Raw genomic sequence first — 20,420 nt, forward strand, 5'->3', positions numbered from 1 at the left:
GTATATATAGTTCAGTTTAAAAATCAAATTTGGGATTGTTCTATTTTGGTTGGTATCGATGGTAGTATATCTTACTCTGAAAAACCCAGATCTATTTTTGATGGCTTCCAAGGGCCTAAACATTTTCAGATCTGGAGGAGACCCCATGAAGTCTGGGACAGGATCCATGAAGGAAAAGATTGCTTCCTGCCGATTACTCAGTTGTGTCTGTTTAAACAGACGTTCATGAATTCAAGTCTTATAGCAACACTGCATTTATTAGTCAATCACAGAAGCTAAAATACACTTCCGAAATGTGAATTAGAAAACCAAATGCCCTTTAAAAAAATTATTTTTTTCACTTTCTTTTCTCCCTCATCATTTCAGTTTGAGATATACCATCTGTCTCAACCTATCAAAGGATGTACTGTGCATGCCTGGGCGAAAACAAGTGGACCAGTACACCTCATAACCCCACGTACGCACCCACCGAGCATCTCTGAAAGCCGTGCACAACGAAATCTGTCCATGGGAGATAACCGGTTTCAGCAAGCTTAGCTTCCCAGCCAGCACCCAGATTTGTAGACTTTTAACCATTTGGCAAAATGTCAACTAGTGTTCAAGAAAAGAAACACTAACAAACTTTTTTTTTTCAAAACACGAGAATTCAGATATAAATTTTCAAAAGTATACTTGCCAAGGTTGCTGACAAGGCAGCTTCAAAAGCAAAGATCAAGGTTTGCAGCGCTACTAAACTTCTGGGATATGAACGTATTTCTCCTTCCCCATATTGCTGGAATATATACAAGCAAGGGATTGAAGACAGACTTTAAACTAAATGACATGGTACCTTTCAGAGACAGCTCTGACAGACTGGAAAAAGTTCTTCCTTGGACTGCATAAAAAAAAAACCAAAAAAAAAAAAAACAAACCAATGTTCCTTCATCCCAGATACATTCATTCCTAGTCCAACCACAAACCAAATAATAATAATAAATAAAGGAAAAAATAAAAATAAAAATCTCCTGTAATACAAGGCATTGCAGTAATAATTGGACATGAAACAGTGGCCCAGATCAAGGACTCTGGAGCCAGAACACTTGCCTTCCTTTCAATACCATCTCTGCCACTTAATAAACATGTCTATAACATCAGGCAAGTTATCTAACCTCTCTATTCCTCATTCTTCTCGTGTGCAAAATGGGGATAAAAGTAACGTTAAAATTGTTAAGAGAATTATACAGTGCTTTAAAATTGCACTAGGAAGTAAACTACAAATATTTTCTATTAATTCCAGAGTTTTTCTATAAGATATTATAGGCAGCTCTTAGTCCAAAGGTAAAGAGGAACTCTGACAAGGATGTCTAAATTAATTTAAGAAACCCCACTGGGTTGGCCAAGGATTGCTGCTAATAGTATAGGACACCCACACTGCCCAAAACACCGCCACTGAAACTGGGCCAAGCAAATCAATGTTACATGTTCTATTGTTTCTGGTGACTCCTCAGTAGGGACAACTAACCCTGTACTGCTGTAGACATTGCTGTCATTACCACACCTTACCTGGAAATAGAGGTTGGGTAAAGGCCACCACGGGCCAGCAAAGTGCAAATGAAGAAGGAAGCTGGCATGACCTTCATCATAACCAAAGTGCTCCCCAAAGACAAAAGCACCCATTCTCCTGGCACGGAGACCAAAGCTGAGGGGCCAGGAGGCCACCCAGTGCAGGAAGGACGACACCACTTCAATGCCTGCTTGGCCGTGTGACCTTAAGTAACTTCTTCATTCTAAGGCTTTAATCTGCAGCTAAACACAGGATTTCATCTAAATCAGACCTTCTCAATCTTTGGGCTTCAGTGACCTCCTTTGGCAGCCTGATGAAACCTGTGGACGTCTTCTTAGTGTAGTGTTCAAACCGCATAAAATAAAACACAGGAGTACAAAGGAAACCAATTCTAGTGAAATAGTTATCTCAAAAAAAAATTAAAAATGAATTTGTTGACTGCAGTATATGAGATTCTTTGTTAATTAAAATAAGATATAGTAAGGTGTAATATTCACCATAATTTAGAGTAGTTGCGATTGTAAAGATACTCCGAGATATTATCTACACTGGTAAGGTGACAAGAAACTGTCTGTGATTCCTATTGGTTACAAAGTCACAGAGACTGCTGAAACTACTATCATTTGTTGCCTACATGAATAATGAAAAGAGTAAGGCTCAGCTAGAGATTAGTGAAAATACAAAGTTTTTCCCCACAAACTCTATGCATTCTGTCCATTTGTGTTTTAAGTTATCTGATGTAGTAAATAATAAATTCCTTTATAATTCCAGCTATCTAAGGTCAACGGTTAAATTATGCTGTCGGCTCCCTTCACCCAGAATATTCACAAAAGAGAATAAAGCTGTTCTTATCCTTTCCAACGTTTTGGGGAAAAATAGATTTACAGGATAGAAGTGTCTTTCCTCATCCCTCTCCAAGGAAGGAGGGAGCATTTATTGACTTGGAAATGAGGTAGTTACCCAAACACTCCCAAGCACCACCAGCCTACAGGCAAATACATATAAAGCAGCTTTCACACCAATTAACCACAGCTCTGGTTCCAGCCCCACCTGCTCACACAGGACCTCCAGCCCCCTTGAAAAGTCCCAACCAAGTATTTCTAGGATTCCAGCAAGGGAGACTTACAAGAGCCCACAGGCAGTCTGACAGCCAGTCACAACACCATCTGCCACGTCTTCCTTCCTGCACCCGCCACCCTAGTGTCCTCTGGAAAGAACCCCTCAGCTGCCTCTGCAGATGGTGCCCTAGTGAGAATGCTAATGCCCAGATGCCCCCACAGACAGGCCTGCGGTCCACGCGTCCAGCCAAGTGGGGTTCTTGCCTGGGCCCCCTGCTTTAGGAAGCCTGCAAACCACAAACACACACGAAATAGATTTATTGACAAATACAGGGCATCTTCATTATCCCCATCCAGATGTCCTGAAATCCTAACCCCTGCCTGCAACTGCTCAGGTCCCCAGGGAAACGCTTCTTTTGCCCAATCTCTTTGCACCAATCAAAAAGTGACTGTATTCAAATGCCCTGAAGGGTCGCAGGTTGTGACACTACAGAATGTGGATTTAGGCACTATTTTGGAAAGCAGAGAAGATTTAAGCGGCATTAATACATAGGTAAAACAAAAGACACAGCACCTAGTCATCTTTTGCAGATGGCATGAACGCGACCAATGCCTGCATTACAAGTACAGGTGTGCAAAGAATCTCTTTTCTTGTTTCTCTTTGTGCTCTGATCAGTGGTTCTAGAATTATTAATGGAGTAGAACATCTGGAACAATCTCACCTGGCACATGAGAAATACGATGTAATTAAATATCTCGGAATTCTTATTCTTAAATTTGTAAAGATGTAAACAGCATGAAGCATGACTCTGATTCTTTACATTAGCAACTAAATGGACTTTGAGCACTAAACTCATTGTTTAACATCTATAAAAACAGATGAGGATTGAATCAACTTTCAAAAAAATATATTAAACAGCTTCGAGTGTTTTAAGTAATTTCGAATTTAAAATGTTTTATTCATTCATTATAATAGAGATTTCTATCTGCCTTTTAATTTTAACATGTGATTTTGGATTTTTATAAGAAAAATAGCTTTTTGAAATGGTTTAATTAAGAAAATTTACACTTCCTCTATTTATATATTCGATAAAATATTTTTATATTTCATATACTTTGAATATTAATACATTTAGTTTTAAATGCTTTAGGTCACTGAGAATGAGTTCAAGTTGAGATCTCTGGTATATGTAGTGACTTTTTTGGAGTTCAGAAACTTAAAAAGAAAAAAAAAAACTAGCAGTAGAAAATCTAAAAACAGTCAGTCTGCTTAAATTTTAAAGATGCAAACAATGAAAGTAAACAGAATTGTCAAGCATGACCCATATAAAAGTCTCTAGCACAACGTTACAAATTCTTTATTTAATGAAGATTTAATTACTATTCAGAACAATAAAAATGAGCCAGAAAATTATTCGCATCAAATCCACAACCTGAACAAGTCAGATGAAATCCCTGCAACTTCATATTCTTTACAAATAAAGAGTTCATCACTACTCAAATTAAGAATGTTTGTGGGCCTTCATCTGAACTCTTGTCCTAGAGGCCCCACAAATACTGGTGGCAATGATCTTCTCCCCAGTTATGTGTTCTTAAACTTCCCAGCCAAACTTGCCTTATAAACCGATTTTCCTTCAAGACTGTCATGAAAACAGCTCCATCAAGTTTTTTGCCTCCACTCCTCCTCAGAATCTCACAAAGTTTACAGCAAACACCTTGCAGTCATGTAAGATCATGGTTCAGATCCAGTCCCAGGGGTTAGGAAGGGAACAGTTATGCCCTTCAATGTCCAACTTCGAAATCGTCAGCCCAATCTCAGCCAGGTATAGGTGGCTGAGGTAGTGACATTTCTGCTTTCTGATAGATGCATATGCACAAACTTTGTTTCATGCACAAAATTACTATTATTATTATTATTTGTAGAGACAGTGTCTCACTTAACCGCCTTCAGTAGAGTGCCATGATGTCACAGGACTCACAGTATAAGATTAACTTTAGACTATGTGTATAAGGTGTACAAAGAGGTGGCCAACATGTAGAGAATACTTTGTAAATAATTTGTAAAATTTTGTAATGAGTATTTTCTTGCTTTGTTTATCAGGCATGGGCAAGGCTGGTGTGCAGGGCCAGCATGGTAACCAGTGATCTATGGTGACCAGCTTGTAATTTTGTAAGGAAAGGTGGATTTGGCTACGATTTCCCATTTTCCTATGGTGCCTTTGTGGGTGACCTCTGGGCACCCTGCACAGCTGAATGTCAGTGAGTTCAGATACATTCTGGGAGTGAGGAAGGGGGTTCTGCAGTTTGAGCCTGATAAAATCCAGGCCTTTGTAGACAGGTCCAGTGATGCGGTTTACAGCCTTTTCCATCTTTGCTCTGCCCTCTCCCTCCTCCACGGTCTTTGGTTGCCGTCTACTCAGTAGGAGAAGAATGCCCACCGGGGCCAACGAGAAGGAAGCAGCCCTCAGACATCGCTTTTTCTCATTTTTGCTCATAATCCAGTTCTTCCTTGGAGGATAAATCATGTAGCAAATATTTTCCAATGGTTTACATGAGCACAATGGATGTTTTGTTAGAGTTGTTCACATTTAGAAGTTTAGAGGAAGGTTATTTCTTAGACATCTGGGTTAAGGGACTAACTCCCACAATACATAGCAATTTTTGTTTAAAGATCTGTACAAAGTCTTGATTTTCACGTTTTGAACAGTCAAAGAATTTTAGTGGCTTCGGAAATAGATACTGACGTTCACTTATGTACACATATACCAAAAATCAAGAGACTGGTTGGTGAAACAGGTGAGAGTTGGGTCACTCACCCAAGGTCTAAGCGCCACATTATGAGCTCCAGAGCAAGAACAGCAGTTTCCCGACATTTCAACAAATGACCTTTCCAGTTGATTGCTTGTCTCTCCTTGCTACATGTAACTCCGCATCTTGTTACCATGTTATTGATATTATTCAATTCAGAAACCATTTAATACAGCTTTGGTATCAGAAAATAAAACTTAGAAATCATTGAGTTATCAAGAGTTATTTTATATAGTATTACTAAATGGATAAAGCCAAGCCTACCTCATTTTGACAGACATTATGGAAACTTTGCAGAACATTTCCAAATTTAATTCTCTAAGACATTTGAGAGGGGGGTTGAGCAAAAAAATTACCATGTTGAAAAAGATTTAGAAATGTGCTTTCCAGAAAATGTTAACTATGTGCATTTGTTCTGAAGAATAACCAAGGTGCCATAATTAATTACTTTAAGATGCCAATCTTAAAATAAAATTAATGTATTTTAATTTAATTTTGTCATCAGATTTCCAAATGCAACAAACATAAGCATGTAAAAATGGGTCACACATAAAAGAAAAACAAATATTTATAATTCTAATAAATATGTAAAATAAAGTAATAACATATCTTCAAATAAATGATAGAATTATCTTTCTCCATGAGGTTGTTCTGTGTTCTATGCCAGATCCTAAGAAAATAGATCCTATACCTTATATGCTATACAGATCAGCTATGTCTTTTCAAAAAAAACACAAATGTAATATAGCTGAGTTGGAAATCTTTTCAGAATCAGAAACTATCTTCTTAAAATATCTCTTACTATATAATTCCTAGTTTAGAAAAAATTTCCATTCTGTATTAAGTTTAAATAGCTTAAGAACAAAAGCTCATATGAGGACTCTGAACAGATACATTTTTACTCTATTTGTAGAAACATTGTTGATGAGTAATCAAAATATTTCAAGTCTTATTCTTGTTAGCTGACAAAGGATCCAACACACACATTTAAAAACAAACGTATATTCTAGATATTTTGAAAAGACCATTTTGCCTTATAAATAACTGAACAGAATTTTATAATTGATTAATAATTTAGTAAACCGATGCTATTCTATATTTACTAATCAGATAGAAATTTTCCAATCACTTACGACCTAAGTTTTCATATGTTGTTTAGTACCATCCCCATTAATACTGAACTTCACAGTTACATTTAGTCCTTTGCATTTATCAGAATGAAAAATACAAGTCATGATTCAATAACCTTTCATCCTTATCCTGAATGAAGGAATGAATGAATAAACCAATGAACAAATGAATGATTTAGATACACACACACATTGACTTGTTTTTATTTTCTTTTCCAAGGCCATAGATACAAAGTATAAATAAATAAATATATATATATACATCTATATACACACATACACACACGTATACATATATACCTTAGAAGACAGGGCATATACAAATACATACTACTGAGAAAATAATCTGTAAGTAATGTTAACTTTTTTCCTCTCTAGAATTAAAAAAAAAATAAAATCCACATAAACATTTTATAATAAATACTTGAGTTGAGGCATTCTTATCATATGCATAATAAACTTCCAAATTAACATATGATTTAATTCAAATAATTTAGTAACTCTACAAAAACATACTTTAATATGTCAACAAGTAAAAATTCAAAATTTATATTTTGACATAATGAAAATTATTACCATCTAGGAATATATTGTGCATGTATAGTTCTGATTTTTGATCTGGAAACAAAAGAATTCAAGATTAAGAGTTTTATGACTATTTAAAAAAGAGGTAAACTTGGTGTTGTGTTATGCTTGACTTAAATATTCACGAATATGTGCAGCAAAGCAAAGAAGGAGGCGCAAGTGCGGCCTTATGTTCTCACATACATCATCAAGCCAAAATAAAAACAGGATAAATCCTACAAGACTCAAACCTGTTAACCACAGTTACCAGGTGCAGGAAAAGCAGAAAATGATAAAAGTGAGGCAAGAAAAGGTAATGACAAACTGCTCCCTGGCAAGGTCCCTGTCACTCCCTTCTCAGAGTCACTGTGCCCTGAGAGACCAGCTCAAGGCTCCTGCTCTCAAAGGCCCCTCACTCTGACCTTGATTACTGGTTGAAATGGTCTTGCCAGTGCCTACCAAGGTAGCAGTTGTCCCTACTTTTGGAGAATTCCCTGAGGATATTCACACAAGAACAAACCACACTGACCCTCTGTATCCCAGAGCTTCTGACTGAACAAGGGAAAAGCAGCCTGATAAAACTTTACCAATTCAGCCCTCAAGGACAGAGAATTTCAAAGCTGTGCTAGGTAGGGTCTGATAAGAATGCATGGCAATTTCTTCAGAAGCTCTGAGAATTCCCATTACCCTTCACCTAACAGCTAGATTGTTGCCTGACAGCAGGTTGAACACATAGTAGGGTTCAAAATGGCAGGGAATAAGTTGGAAGGGTAAAAACATTGACACATGATACTCACTTCACAAATGTGATTTCAAACAAGCTGTCTACCTATGAAACAAGGATTCTTACTTACACTGGCTGGTTTCCTATAACAAGGATATATATATATATATATATATTTTTTTTTTTTTTGTAGAGACAGAGTCTCACTTTACTGCCCTCGGTAGAGTGCCGTGGCGTCACACGGCTCACAGCAACCTTCAGCTCTTGGGCTTATGTGATTCTCTTGCCTCAGCCTCCCGAGCAGCTGGGACTACAGGCGCCCGCCACAACACCCAGCTATTTTTTTTTGTTGTTGTTGCAGTTCGGCTGGGGCTGGGTTTGAACCCACCACCCTCGGTATATGGGGCCGGCGCCCTACTCACTGAGCCACAGGCATCGCCCAACAAGGATATATTTTATCTAAAATTTTGCCTGTCTTTTCTCTACATGGCTGTATTTTTCAGTCCTTACCTTGGGATAACACAGAAACTCAGTAAATGTCTGTCGACTGAGTGATCGAGTGGTTCAATGAGTGAGTGAATGACTACAAGCACATTCATGTTCATGAACTTTTGTGCCTTTGTGAGGTCAAAGAAAAATTCTTTCTTTCTGCTTTTAATTTCTCTCTTTTTATTCCTTCTAAATTCCAAGATGTTCTGATATAATTTAAACCACCCCTTTATAATAATATGGATGCTTCCTTGAAAGTTTCTTTTATTGTACTCAGTTGGCCCTAATAATTGCTTGAAAAAAACACACACGACAAAAATCAAGCAAACATAACAATGATATAAACTGTACCCCTGTACACTCTACTGTAATTTCTATTGTAGTAGCCTACTCCTCTCTCTCTCTTTTTTTTTTTTTTTTTTTGAGACAGAATCTTACTCTGTTGTCGCAGGCTAGAGTGCCATGGCATCATCCTAGCTCACAGCAACCTAAATTTCCTGGGTTTAAGTGATCCTCCTGTTTCAGCCTCCTGAGTGGCTGGTACTACAGGCACCTCCACAATGCCTGGCTAATTTTCCTATTTTTAGTGGAGACCAGGACTTGCTCTTGCTCAGGCTGGTCTTGAACTCCTGACCTCAAGGGATCCTCCTGCTGACCTCAAGAGGCCTCCCAGAGTGCTAGGATTACAAGTTTGAGCCACCACATCCAGCCCTAGTCTATTCCTCTTAACTAAGCAACTTGTGACCTTTTCTTGAAAAAGTTCTATTATTATTCCTACTTGTTAAATTATTAATAGTATCCGTTCCACCAACTGTTAGAACACTGCATCCCTGTCCTGTGCTTCCTCAGGTTGGGTGTGACACAGTCTGCATGACTGTGTGTTGTGTCTATTTATTGGCACATAAATATCCTTGAGGACAGGAAAAGACCTGGTGTGTGTGTGTGCAGGCATGGGAGCACGCACTTCCTTAGATTGTTCTGCGTGGAAATCTCCCTCCAGATGGGAAAAGAGCCAAGGAGAGCCCGAGGACTTCCCTGACCTACGCCAAGGGTGTGGCAAATATGCTCACCATTATCAACTGGGTGCCCAGAGGGGAGGAGTGGGGAGGAGGAAGGAAGAACCGGGGAGAGAAGCTGGACGCAGTGTGCACGTCTCTTACTGGGGAGAAAATTTGCTGGGATTCTAACATTTTTGCAGTATTAAGTTTGTAAAGACTTCTCAAGACTGGCATGTTTTCAAATGATGCCTCTCATCCCAGCTACAGCACAAAGATCTACTGAAGTTCACGTAAACTTTACTTATCAAAGACAAATCACTGAAAAAAGCTCAGCCTTTTCTCCAGCTGATGAATTGAATTATGTCTTTAAGACAAGTAACATCCTTCAGAATGATTCCACCCCTACTTTTATCTGAACCCCTTCAAAGGTATCCCTCATGCTTAAATTGCCAAATTCACTGGCCCTTTCTCAACCTTGGTGATGACTTTGCAGTCCTATACACTGTTGAACGTACCTCCCCTCAATACAAAGCTCCCAGCTCAGCATCTGACATGTAGTGGGCAGCAGCCAAGTAAGAGCTCCTCTCTCTCTCAAACTCTCCCTGAGCTTCTTTGAGTCTTGCCTCTCAAGTTTTCCAGCTAATTTCTCACAGGTAAAGTACTCTGAAATCCTCTCTCTGATCTTCAAGGCCCAGCTGAAGCATTTCCTCCCCATAAGCATCCCCAGGCTTCCCACCCCTATAACCAATTTCACATCAAAAACTACAAACAATTCATCCACAATGTTTCTCTCTATACCCCTCACTGGTATTCCTATTACAGCCATCTTAATTCAGAACGTTTTTGCCTCTTATGGACACTACCCCATTAGCTTCCTAGCTTATCTACCGCCAAGTTTTCCAATTCTTCTTTGTGATGCTATCTGTGATGGGTAGATGAATCTTTCAAAAATATAACCCAATCCTGCTACCCCTTAGCTTACAAATGGGTAAAGGATTTGTAAGGGTTATCAGACTGATGTGCTAATCACATTCAAAGGTCCTCTATACTCTCTAGGGCTCTCCACACCTTCTCTTCCTCTTTTTCCATGTCTTCTCTTCACCCATCAATGGACTCTTCCTTCTATGACCACATCAACTTCATCCACCCCATCACTTTGCCTACATGAATGTAATTTTCTCCACCTGTCAAAGTCTTGCTCACCTTTAAACCCTTCCCACAGAAAACATATCCTGATCCCAACACACCCACGAGACAATGGATATGATGTTTTTCTCCTTTGAATTCACCAAAAAAGTTTTAATTTTACATCCGTTAGGGTGTAACCGCTCCCTCCCCCACGGCCATACGCTTTCTTATATCCAAGTCAGGTACGTAGTAGTCTTATATCTCTTTTTTTGGTAGGGTTTATAAGCAAAGTGAAGGCTGAAATGCAGACTTACTGATCAATGTATTCCTCCACTGCACTGAAATGCTAAATTGCATATGGCAGGAATACCATAAATATTCATCAGGTGTAAGCGAACTAAAGCTTTTCCAAATAGCCAGAAAGCTCAGGTTCCATGTAAGAAGAATGGGGCTCAAGCCAACCAAGTGTTGGCATCTGTGATGATTGGTGTCCTCAAAATTTCCACTTAAGGCTGATGACAGAATCAAGCTCTGCTACAGTCAATGAATAATTTATTTGTGCACAAAACATGCTGTTGATGGAAATCTTTTTATGGCTCAAGATCTAAAATATATTTACTGCCCTATAGTTATTAAATGTTTGCTTTAATCATTAGTATACAAGGTAATGACAAATGATGATTACAGGATCATTATATGCTCTTAAACTGATTTAATCAAGAGTATTTCTTCTGAAATTAAAAAATTCCTCAATAGATGTGGATGGGGTGGATTACACTGGCACCAATCGACTCACTGCTAGCATCAAATTTAGGTTTTCTGTTGTTAGCAATACCACAATCCAAAGAGTAACTTTAGACAAATATGGCTAGTACATTATTTTTTGATTTTAGTTGTCAATTAAAAATCCCCCTGCCAGGTTCGGCACCCATAGCACAGTGGTTACGGCGCCAGCCACATACACCAAGGCTGGGGGGTTTGAACCCAGCCTGGGCCAGCTAATCAACAATGACAACTGCAGCAAAAAATAGCCGGGTGTTGTGGTGGGCGCCTGTAATCCCAGCTTCTTCAGAGGCTGGGGCAAGAGAATCGCTTAAGTCCAAGAGTTGGAGGTTGCTGTGAGCTGTGACGCCACATCACTCTACTGAGGGAGACAAAGTGAGACTGTCTAAAAAAAAAATAAAATAAAACCGCCGCCTGCCCGAACAAGACTGCTTCAATCAAATACACCATAGAAAAAGAGTAGGGCATGTGCTTGTTGCTTGTGCATTCCCTAGATGTTCCACAGCCTGCCAAAAAATGCTCCTTGGCTGTGCCATTTCAGCAAGTTGTGAGATGGCAATGATCATGCTTCCCAAAAGGAAAAGATAGTTATGCTTCCTGTATGTTTTTATTTTAGGTGTTGGAAGGCACATTGCTGGCTGCTGAGAATACTCAAGTATCCATGTTCCTGAGGAGGTGAATGGTGAGGGATTTTGGCAGGGTTAAGTTTAGGAAACCTCTAAAACCATCCTAAGCTCTTGGGAAATGTTTAAGGAAAGAACAGCAAAAATGAGGAAGAAGACTCAAGTCTTCCAGTGAATTCCCATTGCCAACTATAAACCCTCATGCAGGAAGAAAAGCAAAGTAGGATATAATATATGCTTTTTATCTATACATAGGTCAAACTCAGCTAGTATACAAATTAATCCTACTACTACCCAAACCAGCTTCTCTCTTTATCTCCCTTTTGCCATTAAAAGTAACATTCAAACTTCAAAGCCTAAAGCCTGGAGTCATCACTGATGGCCTCTTCCTGCTCCCCACCACAGAGCCCACGCATGCACACACACAGACATGCACACACACCCCTCCCTGCACGGGCACACACAGACATGCACACACACCCCTCCCTGCACGGGCACACACAGACATGCACGCACACCCCTCCTAGAAGCAATCAGGCCGTCCCACACTGGCTTCCTGCACACCTTCCCTCACACTGCCCCCGGCCTGCCAATCCTTCTTGCTAGCACTCCAGCGTAAGCCCTCTGCACTTATCTGATCTCCCATTACACAGTCAGGTGATCAGAAGGTACTCTGAGTACAACTAGCAAAGCTGCAAAGGACAGATGGAGCCTCAGTGACCTCGGAGACATGAGATCCAGGGACAATTACCAGAGGCAGAAATGGGGGAAGCTTCAAGAGTCTTAAAGAAAACAACTTGAGCTGAAAGTGGCCACCAGGGCACCAGGCTGCAACACGCTGGGCAGTGAGAAACTGACGGGAGGGAAGGCAACTCAGAAAGAACGCCCCAAACCTGGGATCCAAATGTTCCACGCAGTGCCTTCATCTGCGATGTAAGTGTGGGAGGAGACATAAAGAGCACTACGTGAGGTGACAACTCTTGGGCGAATTAATGGAAGTGCCTCCTATGTGGCTTCTGTGCCGCAGTGACTGCTGCGCCCCCTCACCCCGCCCTCACCTCCTCCCCCCACGGCCCAGGCAGATCCATCTTCCCCAAGCTCTGACTGCAGCATTCTCTGCTCAAAAATTTTCAGGGGCATCCCCCACAGGCTGAATCGAATCCATTCACACCCTTTAGTCCCACAGTCAAGTCTGCTGCACCTGCCTTCACCCTCCAGCTCTGCCTGCCTCTCTCAGAAACCCTGTAGAGGTAGTGGCCACATTTTGTTTTATCTCGTTACATTTTTTCAGAGGTCAATTATTTTTGTGGCCATGGTCAAGACAAAGAGAATAAAACTTCTTTGTCAGGGAAATATAGAGATTTTCACTTAGTTTAGTTTAGTTTTGTAAGGAAGGGGGCTCCTGTTCTTTTACATAGGAACAGTGTTTTTTTCCATCAAAATGATAAATTAATAAGTTTGTTCTTATGACTCTGCTCCAGATATTTAATAAATATCAGACTTGCTGATTCATCTCATTAATATAATTAAAATTAAATCCATGCCCAGGATTTTCAGTCCCAAAATGAATTTTAAAAGAAAATTCACAACCAAATATTTTTATTGAGTTCAATAAATATTTATTAAATATACACTATGTTTTTCTTAATTACCATTTTTAAGGCTGAAGAAGATAACAGCAAAATTAAAATCTACTCTTTTGCCCTCAAGCAGCTTATGGTGTGGCTTTTAAGGTAAAAAGCTCACGTATATTATAATAAAGTGAAATTTTTAAAAAATACATTGTAAAAGGTGTCAGAAGTATAAAATGTTAAGGAAATGCTGAGGGCAGATGAGATCAAACATGAAACAAATGATACTAAAAGAACCAACCAGACTCTGACATCAGTAAAATACATCAACCAATAATGCAAATAATAGATGAGGCAGAAAATGTAGTTAAGAAAGCTAATTTGCCTTTTGGCAATTCAGGGATGAGACAGCAATGTGATATCAGGTTAAAGCATAAAATAAAGATCTCTAAGTGAGGGACTATGTTTAACATCTAATTCATGGTTTTACAGTGAAACTTTCACTGTCAAGGAAACCAGAATTCCAGAGCCCAATCTAGACCTATAGGGATGCTGCTAGGAGGTTATGAGATTCTCAGATTGGAAATTGACTGGGTAAGCTAACAGTTAGCATCACCAGGTTTCTGTTTTCTAGAAAAAGATTATACCTGTTAGAGGTCTGGAAAATTCACATTCTTAAGGCACAGGATTTTCTCCCTTGGACAACCTCCAGATTCTCTAAAATTAAGAAATCTGACTTTTCTTCCAAATTTCAATATGGCTTCTATTTGTTCATGTGACTCATACCACGCAGAGTGACCACATCAACAAAGCTCCAGTATTTGAACACTGCCAGTCAACTGGAATGGTGACCTCACGGTAAATGTGCCATGCCATCTGAGGATGGGAAAACCAGGGCTGGATTCTGGTTCTATGACTCATGAGTGTTGAGACTTTGAGCAAACCACTCAGCTATAACCATCCCCCACCTCCAGGCCTCTGTTTCTTCATACACAAAATAAAGTGTGAGTAACAGCGACCCAACAGTTATTGTCTCAAACGAGATATGTACAGAGATGCATTTTAGAGACAGTAAAGCATTATACAATTGTTAATCCACACCATCACAGAAACAGGGCATATGATCACTAAGCTCCATCCTGGAGCTTTTTCAGGGAGAGTGAAAGCTGAGAGTTTCCTCTGCGCAGCCATCCTATACTGCAAGTTGAAGTAAGGAGACGGGAAGAAGGACAGACAGCAGGAATACCAGAAAATGATCGGCAGCAGCCTCCAATCAGGGTTTCAGATGGCCATAGCTGGAATACGGCAGGCCTGCTCATACTACTGGTTTAATTAATGCTTACTGATTGGATGATGAGAAAGTAATTGATTGAATGAAGGAAGGAAGGGATGGCCTGGCAAAATGCTTAAAATACAAAGCAGGAAGAGTTAAGTAGAGGAAGAGAAGAATGTAAGAAAATAATTTTTGAGAAATGAAATGAGGTAGCCCAAGAAGCTGACAGGCTCCACCCATAAGTAACACGAGGCGAAGGGCAGTCCTAAGAGCAGATGGGCAATTTCAGTTTGTAAATACTCAAACATAAATACTGATTCTCTCTCTTCAGGTACTTTAAATCACAAAGGAACCAAACAGAAGAACTGTATGCATCTGAAAAAGCTATAAAAACAACTCCACATAAAAAGAAACATGTTAAAGACCACAACACACTGAAGTTATTAGGTCTCCTCTGAATTACATACGAAAACAGGAGAAGTTACAGTAAGCCCATAGGTAACAGAGAGCAGATCTAAGTTGCACACTTATGAAATCGTTATAAGACCAGCTAACATCTTCCCCAATAGAATGAATTACAAGTTTTCCTCCCTTTTATTTTCCTAATTGGTGTGAGTAAAAACTTAAAAAAGGAGAGATAAGAGATGAACAATGGCCCCGGGAAATGACAAAATACACTGATTTCCGAATTCCTATATTTTGGACTTCCTCATTTAAAGTGAGATTTCAATTTCAATACTTTCTGAGCCCCAAAATTAATAAGTGTAATAATTGTGTGAGTTTCAGGAAATTTACTGTCTTGAAAACCCAAAATCCTCAAAAAATACAGGATTTTTAACTCTTACTTTTAAAAAAGACTGAGCGCTTCCCCGTAGAATCTGACACCCAGATTAATAATGTTCACCTTTTTTAAGAAGAAATGTTATTTACATAATTCTTGCTAATACTACCTTGAAACAAAGAACAGCCAGACCAAAGTCAGCAGCTACGTGAAGGAAAATGCGAGAGCGTGCAAAGCCACGTGATTAGAAAGATGAAGAGTTTGTATTTACTGTCTTTTACAGGAAGTACCATAAAAGGAAGATCATTTTAATAAGAATTTTCCTTTCTTACTGCCAATTGGTAGTGGGGCAAATTGGGCAAATTTTTAAAGTTTATAATCTGAAATCACTTGGGCTAATGTACATGACCAGCTCACCAATAAAGACACCAATAGGTTGCTAATTATATGTTCCATACACATCAGGAAAAAAAAAAAAGTACCAATTTCATATGAAGTGCTTCTGTATCAAAAGAAGTATTTGGTTTAATTGAGAAAATGTACCCATTTCTTTGAGTTAAAATCATATTTGACAGGCTGAAGAATCAAGTCATGTAAGTAATGAAATATAATTCTTCTTACATGTAAGTAACACATGTAATACAAAGACTACGGCCCCTAGTAATCACCATCATCGTAATAATCATGACTAGTTACTAAGCTTCTACTACTTGCCAGGTGTTTAATCCTCATAGAACCTTTTGAACTAAATAACATCCTCATTTAATGCAAAATGATGCTCGTTTTAAAGCACAGTGACCCTAATGAACTGGCTTAGCAAACTCACAGTGTGGTTAGCAACTGCACTCCATACTCAGGCCCTGTCCACTCTCAGGAGGCACTTACAAAATGCTCTCTTGAACATAATGTAAATTAGGGACCACCAATTGAAACTGAACTTCAGCATGGTGGGATACTTTGGGAAAAATCATCCGAGCCAACCTTGTGAGTAGATGCAAAATTAAATGTAGCAGATAAAGACATTTGACTTAGTGGTTTGGAGTACTAATGTTCATTTTCTAACATCTGTTATAGCTATTGAAGACATTAGGGCCTTGCCTTTGAAACTTTTTTTTACCATCTCTCTTTCTGAGGAGGTTTTGGTCCAACTGCCTTATATCCCTTTAATTATTTAAATGTTTTTCCAAATGGCACCATGTGTACAGACAAGGAAAATTATTGGTCACAAACAAATATTGAATCACAAACCTTACAGACAGAATGAAAAGATTCTCTGGAGTTTTCACACTTGATAGCATTTTTTGGATGCTCAAAAGGTACACAAGCAAATCAAGTTCTAAGCTAGTTTCCTCGTAAGAGATTACTTTAGACAAAGGGAAGGGCAGTCACTGGTACAGACTATACAAAAGCATCACCAAAAAACACCTAACATCAGTATGTCTGAAGATGCTCACAGGGCTTGGTTTGGAAGTAGATTCTCTAAATAGTTAGCCACTTTCTTTTCTGATTCATTATCAATCATTAGGTTTTAAAATAGCCCCAGTTTACTTGGAGGAAAATTAAGTAACATGCTGCACAATCGTGAATAAAATTCATAATTTCAGAAACACAAAACTTGTGGCTTAAATTGGGAAAACAATTTTTGTTCCCCAAACTTCCTGTTACTGTGCAAAGGGTTAATTAAAGCATGAGTTTGCTAGGATTAAAAAAAAAAAAATTACCAAGCCCTAAAATCAGTATCATTTAGATTTCTGATGCCAAAAATCTGTTTGACAGAGCAGGCTTTACTATACTGACATTTTAACAGTAGCCAAAGTCCTGTTCCCACTCAATTCTGTCTTGGCAGTACCAATAATTTGCTGAAAGCCTAAACTCCTCTCAGTAATAAGTTTTCTACCTCAGAAGCTTCCCACAGCAACACGGAGCAAAAAGGAGGCTGAATCCAGCAAGTCCTCACTTAGGGTTTCTATTCTTATCACAGAAACCAAGATTTCTATAAAATGAGAATAGTTGAAAATAAGGAGAGATGCTAATTCACTCTGATAAAATACAATTCCACATAAAAATCTTGCTCAAAGTAAAATCTAATATTCCCATATTACCTCAAGATTACAATAAGCAAATCATCATTGAAATAGGAAATAAAAAGATGTGGCTTCAAACTATAAATGACAACATTTTCCAATCTTCAGCTAACATCAGGATATTTCCAAAAATGCGGTGAAGCCTTACAGACATTTTCATTTAGATAACATCCCAGATATCTAGCACAGGTTGTGAGGGCCTCAAATCATCACTGTCAAAAACCCACATACAACTTACTTAATATTGTGCTTGAGCAATCTTTCAAAATAACTTTGAAACCAAAGCACAGAGAGAATACTTGGCTCAACTTACCTCGTGGCTGAATGTTCAAGAAGTGCTAAAAGAGTATTCCAACCAAATCAGTTTGCTTAATTTTTCAAGTAGATCTGATTACCATCGTCTTTTAAAAAATTCAAAGACTCCACCTAAGGAGGAAAAATAAAGAGTAGCATTGAAACCAGGGCATCATTACATGGCCCATACATTAATCACACAAAAATCAAGTTAAAACTATTATGATATCTTTGCCCAAGTTACCATGCAACTCGAAACTATAAAACAACAAAAGCATGTAGCAACTAAATTAAATTTTCCAGTTTGGGATGAAAGGATTATCCAGCATAGAGAAAATGATAAAATAAAGCAACAGAGAGCAAGAACAGAGTTGATTTTCAGTATTGATTGGCACGTGGAAATGATGCCTATGTGATGTCTGTTAGAATAGTAAAAATAGAGATAAGAAGATGCAAACAAATCCCATGGAATTACACTTTTCATTAATTCCTCTAATATACTGACACAACGAAAATTCGTAGGTGGCCGTCCCTAAAAGCCACTGAACCCCACCTACATGCAATCTCTGTTGAGGAACAGAAAGTACAGTAGACCCTGAACAGTTGACCACCTCTCTAAAATAACCACCTCCTTAAGTTGACCTAATTTTCATAGAGCGGACATGCACCATATACACCTATCAGTATGTTGCCCACCTCCGTATGTTGATCTGTTTGTTACAGTCTCTTGGGTGGCCAACTTAGGTGCTACTGTATTTAATAATATCTAGATAGATCATTTAAGCATAACAATGTTCAAGAAATCGTGAAGAGAATTCACTAGCATGAATTTCCAAAACACTCTCAGAATGTTACACCTTGTCTTCCATAGAAAGTGTTTCCTGAAGACCCATATACATATATAGCTTAATCATGGTTTATAAATATTATCAGGTTACTCTCATCATGCTCCCAGTAGAAGCACCTTTCCTGCAGTTCAAACATTAAATTACTATCTCAGCACCAAGGTTTGAGAGAAAGCCAGCAGTATCTCAACCTTAGAAAGATATAAAATTGGACAGCCTCTAGCTATTCCTGAATCAGGTCTTCCTAGGGTAGAGTTAGTATGTTAAAACATGCTAATACTTTAAAAAGTCTCTGAACATCAAACACCACCCTATTGGAGTGAAAATTCAAAAAGGTATTCCAAAGCCATAAATACATAATTTTTTTTATTATGTAATTTGGGATTAGTCACATACTGCCACTCTCCAAATTCCACTACATACATTTGTAAAATTGATAGTTAATCTCAGTATTAAGAAAGCTTGAAAGAGAGTTGCTATTGGCTTCTCATTAATAGTATTAGTGAATCTATTTTCGCCTCTCTTGCAGCAAGTATGCATTCTTTTCTATCTCACTATAGTGGTATAGTGGTCTGAGTCGGCAGGGATTTCAAATTACTTAGGAATTCTGTGGTGTTTATAGAGTCCCTAAAAGGATTAGTATGGACACTGCTAATCAAAGTTCAAAAGCAGTATAAGAACAAAATATATTAATCACCCCTATGGATGATTCAGTTAAATGACTACTACAGATGAGCTCAGAAGATACAGGTCTGTCACCTGGATAACAGGTAAGCCTCATGTGTGCAAACCAGAATGCAACCTTTATTAGAAAGGTTCACTGCCTTCAAGGTGAACAGTAACGCCTGGTGCATAATGGCAGACGGCCTACAATCTCTAAGCCACATAGTCGTGCCAACACCTAAAATAATTTCATAACCTTATGAAAGCAGTTAAGTCTAAACTTCCTTATCTCTAATTTGTTTTTATTGCCTGCCTGGTCACTTTTTTTTGGGGGGGGGGTTGGGGGGGTGGGGGTGGGTTGGGCCTCAGTCCGTGGTATTTTGGCTCCATCAGAAAATCTAAATACATCTGAACTTTGTATTTCAGTCAGTTACATGTTACATAGTCTAAACAATGGGATAATTTATCATCAGCTAATATTTGATCATCCTTGCCAGCAATAGGTCTGTTTCAGGTACTCATGTATAATAAATCTGACGCACACACATACTGGGCTTGAGTGACTTTCTATAGCTGAATGGTTCACCCATCGTACACAGGAACCATGCTCCTTGAGTTTACTGGGACACTCCCTGGGAGCACTTTAGCTGGCTGTGCGATGATGAACACAGTAAATTTGCTTTTTAGGAGCCCTTTACCAAACAGCACCTGGAGTAAGCCCAGGACTCATGTCTCTACAGACCTGGACTGTGGGTGGTCATCAAAAACTCTCCAATGGATGATGAAACCGAGGCCCAAAAGGTCACGGTCACTTGCCCAAAGCCATGCAACTAGAAGCTGTTTTCCTGTTATTCTACACTTTCTCCCTTTACTCATTGAGGCGTTTTGCTCCTTATAGGGAAAAATTCAATCACATTTAGGAGTTTATTGAACACCAGCTATGTGAAAGTTGCTTCCTAGTTTAGGATGGGAAGGAAAAGAGAGTAATAAAAAGCAAAGACTGAGAGAGAACAGACGCTGGACACCACAGACCCCAGGGCACCCTCCCCACTGAGGGTATC

The 20,420-nt window shown here is 38.9% G+C and overlaps 1 protein-coding gene across 11 annotated transcripts in view; it reads right to left on the reverse strand.

Moving 5' to 3' along the window:
- Positions 1-20,420, reverse strand: part of HIVEP2 (HIVEP zinc finger 2) — a 191,872-nt gene that overhangs the window by 69,265 nt on the left and 102,187 nt on the right. For all 11 annotated transcript variants that reach the window (XM_053591227.1, XM_053591220.1, XM_053591223.1 and 8 more), the window contains one exon: positions 17,871-17,983. The gene's annotated coding sequence lies outside the window, so the exon portion shown is untranslated. The remainder of the gene's footprint in view (positions 1-17,870; positions 17,984-20,420) is intronic.

Source organism: Nycticebus coucang, chromosome 5 (genome assembly GCF_027406575.1).
Source record: "Nycticebus coucang isolate mNycCou1 chromosome 5, mNycCou1.pri, whole genome shotgun sequence".
NCBI lineage: Eukaryota > Metazoa > Chordata > Mammalia > Primates > Lorisidae > Nycticebus > Nycticebus coucang.